Consider the following 6,000-nt stretch of genomic DNA (forward strand, 5'->3'; position numbering starts at 1 on the left):
ACGGCGAATGGCACGGTGGATTGTGTTCACAGACAATGTTGTCTGCAAGTATTCCTGAGCCCATGTTGTGATTTGCATTACAGTAGCATTCCTGTATGTGATGCAGTGCCGTCTAAGGGCCCGAAGATAATGGGCATCCAGTATGGTTTTCCGGCCTTGACCTTTACGCTCAGAGATTGTTCCAGATTCTCTGAATCTTTGGATGATATTATGCACTGTTGATGATGATAAATTTAAACTCTTTGCAATTTTTCCCTGAGAAAGTCCTTTTTGATTTTGCTTCACTATTTTTCGCCGCAGCATTTGGGGAATTAGTGATCCTATGCCCATCTTGCCCTTTGAGAGACACTGCCACTCTGAGAGGCTCTTTTTATACCCAATCATGTTGCAAATTGGTCCTCTAGCTGTTCCTTTATATGTACACTTTTCCGGCATCTTTTTCCTACCTGTCCCAACTTTTTTGGAATGTGTACCTCTCATGAAATCCAAAATGAGCCCATATTTAGAATGACATTTCAAAATGTCTCACTTTCAACATTTGCCATTTAAACTCCGAAAATGTATTTTGTTTGGTCTTATTACAAGATTTCATTTCAATATTTCATGGAGACTGCCCGGTACCAGGCATTGTTTTAGTGAAACCTTTGGAACCCGACCTCACCCTTCATTGGCAATGCCATCAACAATGTGTTTATTAAAGTAGTGAACATATGTATGTACCACACCCAAGACTCGGTGTGTATGCATGAGTCATGAACTTGTAAGCATCTGCAGTAGTCTAAAGTCAGACAAATGTTATATTATTTTCATAGGAAGTTCACACAGCAGACATTTATGCCATTATTATTGTGTTTATTACAGCAGTGAACATATGCATAAAGACAAATTAATACATTTCTCTGTACAGTTTTACAGAATGTCAGTGAAAGTGGATTTGATTTATGTCTATATTGATGTACACTTGGATGATGCGATATGGAAATCATTATAGAAATACATCTATGATTTAAATTCCATTTGATGGGGTTCATCAACAAGTATGCTTAAACGACAAACAGCATGTATGCATCAAGACAAATGAAGACATTTCCACATTCTATTGCAATCATAGCTTACATACATACACACACACACACAATAATACACAAAATATTTTCCCTTAAAATCTGTACAATTTAAGCGTGTGAAAAACAAATTATGCTTTGTAATAGGATTATTTAAGAAATTAGCATGATTAACTTGCTATGTAGTGATGCCAGTCTGGAGAAACTACAGCTTTGTTGTCACAAAAAAGCTGAACCAAATTAATAATAATAGTCCAATATTAGTGTTTGCAAATTCCTTCTTCAATTTTTGAGTTTATCTTAATAAAAGCTTAGAATTGCCATTCTATATGTGCTGGACCTTTGGCCTTGATTATCTGTAAGCTATGTGTGACAACACTTAGTAGATTTAGTTCAAAAATAAAAAATCAAAGTGCACTATTTTCAAACAGTTGGGTTTGTAATGAGCCCTATCTAGAGTAAATCACCTCAAAAAAAGGGCTGTTTAATAGAAAGGAAAGTCTTTTTTGTGCACATCTTCAGCACCGGAGAGTTGTCCTCAATGTCCTCCATAACGGCTATACTGCTGTATGCATTTACAGCCTGTTTGTGTTGACTACTGAGTGAGTGGTACCACCGATTGAGAAGACAGTTGACTGCATATCCTTTGTCAAGTCACCCAAACCTGTAGAGGAATTGTATAGAAAAACAGAAAGAAAAATCACCATACAGCAGACAATGTCCAACAAACAAGCAAATTTCAAATATTTTGAAATGTTTATGGAAAGTTCGAGCAAACAACTGCTGAATGTGTGTGACCTTCAATCAGAAACTATCCTGCTTCTGTGTCAAAAATAGCCACATGGACAATTGTTTGTATTTTTTCACATCTTTTTAGTGATAGCATTGTTTCTTTACAATGTAACCAATTCCACGATATCATACAAAGGAACTAAAATGTGGATGGAGAGCTTGTGAAATTGTGATAGTTAAGCATTTCATTTGTGATTACTTCTGCAGAATAACATGGTGATCATATCATGATTCCTTTTTACAATAATATTGGATAGTCAGTTTCTCCTGAAAAAAAGGGATTGACACAAATGTCAGATGATGTTCATCCTTTTCTTACCATCTGCCCATGCTCTCATTTCCAGGTGAAGGTGAGCATTCAGGGTTTCCAGGTCCCAAGGGGGATCTATATAGCTTTAGAAGTCTAAAATGATGAGAAGAATTATTATTATTAGTATGAATCATTATTTGTTATCTGATATTTTTATCACCATAATACAGTTTATACTGTTCAGTCCTGTCCATTTTATGTGAAGCCATTAACATGTTTCTTGTAAAAAGAAACATTTGTCTTTCTTAGGTATTTCTATTTAATGTAATTATTTGCCAATATTAAATCTTTTTGATGCTTTGAATGCATAATTATTGCACCGCCAATGAATAATAGATCAAAAGATAGAACTACAACTGCCATGGCTTCTTCTGGTCTTTTATCCAAATACTATATACTGTATGATTGCACATCTACATAGCATACCAACTACTTCTCCACTTCCTGCCCTAAGATGGAACCAGCAGCATTGTGATGTTCTCTGCTCAACGTGCCTGCAGACAGCCAACTCCAGTTGCTCCTCATAAACCTTCTTGCAGGATTTGTGGGAATTCTCTCTGGCTGCCAACCAAGCCCCAACACAAATGCATATTCCAATAACCTACATTGTCGAAAAATCGTAACTGACAAATGATCATTATGTCATGATGTAAGAATTGTATCAAATAGGTATATGAAAAAGGAAAGAATAATTTGTGTTCAAATAACTATACATTCTGAAATGTATTCACATCCCGACCACTTTCAGATCTAAAAAAAACAAGAACAAATGGAACTAACATTTAAGATTTGACATGGATAAAGGTAACTTGGTGTACAATACATAGTTGTGTATTTTGCCATTCATGTGTGAATGTGTAGATTCTAGAATACCTTGCAATACACTTTAAACAGTAATGTTTCCTTCAACCAATATGTAAGCATTGCTGGGGTGCAGGCAGGACAGCTGAATTGCTCTTGCACATGGACTCAATTTCATATTGAACAGCAACATTTTGGAAGTTTAAAAGGCAACACATGCACCATTAAATTTTCAAGACATACTGTAAGTGACATACCATGTCCAATAATGATGCATACAAAACTGATTTTTATTAGGTTATTCCTGAAGGAATATACATTTTAGGCAATGAACAACAAGCCCCATTTTTAAATTAATTTACATATTTCTAATTCATTCTTCAAGAAAAGAAGAAGGCTCCCATGAGTCCTTCCATTTGGTCCCACTGTAAGAGACAACGTTTTGAGTAAAAATTTACATTTGCTGAGTGACTCTGTCAGGCAAGCAAACTGTTATATCACTTTATGAAATATAACAATTGAAAATATTTTAACATTTCAGTGAACTATTGACATTGTTACTGTTACCCAAATATTAAAACTGTTGTATATGGTCTGTATGTAATAAACCGTCGATTAGTACACGTACCAGGTCTTGCATGGAACCCAACAAATGAGGACCTCCTCTGTTCCCTATAGAACAAACAAAAAACAAGCATGATCACAACACAACTTTCCACAACACAAAATCCAGCCATGTGTGTCATGGCACAAATCTTGCAATTGTGATGGTAAAATGTACAGTGGTAAAGTCCTAACATATCATGTTATGTCATCATGTAACCTTTATTTAAATACTGCTTATTTACAATATAAATTGTGTAGCAGCTCTAGAAAAACGGGTGGCAATGTCCAGCATTATTAAGTTCAGTCTTTATTGATTAGTTTTTACTTAGTTCATCTGTCAAAACAGCAGCTTTGAAGAAAACAATGATGTCATGATCCAGCTCAGTAACAATCACATGAATACATTGTTGGGGCCAAATGCGTTTTTATTAAATACAAAGAATTCAAAGTGATTCAGTTTCAATTCATGTTAACTTCACATTCAGCATGTCCAGAGTGTTATCCTTTTTTATCTATGCTCTAACATTTTCAGGGCTTCTGCAAGTTTCAACAAGTAAAATTAAAGATATTTAAGACAATTTTAAGACCATTATTAATTAAATGTAAGAATGTTTTAAAGGTTCATGTCAATACTTGCAAAAGGTATGAAGGCTATGAAGGAAAATCAAAGTATGTTAATTTACAGAACAGTGTGTAATCGTAGGTTTCAACTGGTCAGACAACAACAAAGGCCTAGAATAACTAGCATTAAATAAACGGCAACATAACTACACAGTCAACACATGAGGTCATGGGATGATCATAGTGATGTCACTATGTTATTATGTTAGTAATATGTTAGCTCAATGTGAATTTATTTTATTAAGTCACCATTATGGTGATCAGTGTATGCTTTAGCTGGACTATTCACCCTTATCTTTTACATAATAGTTTTTCTTTGCCTGTTGTCATTGTTGGTTTATGAATCACAATTGTTATACCAAAGAAAAAACCTGAAGTTAATCCAATCTGAAAATACTGGGTAGAGTGGTTCATCTCATGTTGTATTTTTAGTCTGGTTATCAATTTTACAATTTGACGCTAAGCAGTGTTGGGGCAGATGAGATGGTTGGAAGGATTTTAAGCAGATTTTTTAAGTAGTCTATGACTGCAAGTACATCGATATAATGCAAGACTGTGTGAAAATGCTTTGGAAAGACAAACCTCTCTCACTCTTTTTTTCAAAACCTTGGAGTAATCAAAGTTGTTTTGGCTCACTCTCCTACAGCATTCTGGACACTCATCTGAAAGATAGGCAATATTATTTTGAAATAAGTATATTGCTACAAATAAAACCAAACAGCGACTGCAGAATCAAAGAGTAGTTAATAAATCATATTAATGTACATTTACATTTATTCATTTGGAAGACGCTTTTATCCAAAGCTGTTAATGCAAAGCTCTTACCAATGGGCTACAGGAAAGCTACTGATGCAAATGTATATACAGAAAATGTACTTAACACTTTTTCTTTTTCTTGCTGGCTTCCATCTGTTGGACTGGATCTGCATCAAGACATCACACTTTATTATACAGTAAGTTATTACTTCTTAAGAATGTCAAGAGTTCAGACACACTTTACTGAGTATTAAGGACATACAGTGTACTTCATTTCTTGGTCTATTTTTGGCCTTCTGGGCCTGGGGTCTTGTGGCTTCTGATGAGCCTGTGATATCAATACCGGTAGCTTCTGGGGGGCTGGTGGCAGTGGCTTCTGGAGGGCTGGTGGCTTCTTGGGGGCTGGTGGCAGTGGCTTCTTGAGGGCTGGTGGCTTCTTGGGGGCTGGTGGCAGTGGCTTCTGGAGGGCTGGTGCTTCTTGGGGGCTGGTGGCAGTGGCTTCTGGAGGGCTGGTGGCTTCTTGGGGGCTGGTGGCAGTGGCTTCTGGAGGGCTGGTGGCTTCTTGGGGGCTGGTGGCAGTGGCTTCTGGAGGGCTGGTGGCTTCTGGGGGGCTGGTGGCAGTGGCTTCTGGAGGGCTGGTGGCAGTAGCTTCTTGGGGGCTGGTGGGAGCGGCTTCTGGGGGGCTGGTGGCAGCAGCTTCTGGGGGAATGGGGGCAGCAGCTTCTGGGGGACTGGTGGGAGCGGCTTCTGGGGGGTTGGTGGCAGCAGCTTCTGGGGGACAGGTGGGAGCGGCTTCTGGGGGGCTGGTGGCAGCAGCTTCTGGGGGAATGGGGGCAGCAGCTTCTGGGGGGGCTGGTGGGAGCGGCTTCTGGGGGGTTGGTGGCAGCAGCTTCTGGGGGGCTGGTGCAGCAGCTTCTGGGGGGCTGGTGGCAGCAGCTTCTGGGGGGTTGGTGGCAGCAGCTTCTGGAGGGCTGGTGGCAGTAGCTTCTGGAGGGTCAGTAGTTTCTGTGCTACTTGTGGCCTTCTTCTGTCTTTGACAATGAACTTGCA

Source organism: Triplophysa dalaica, chromosome 23 (genome assembly GCF_015846415.1).
Source record: "Triplophysa dalaica isolate WHDGS20190420 chromosome 23, ASM1584641v1, whole genome shotgun sequence".
Taxonomy (NCBI): domain Eukaryota; kingdom Metazoa; phylum Chordata; class Actinopteri; order Cypriniformes; family Nemacheilidae; genus Triplophysa; species Triplophysa dalaica.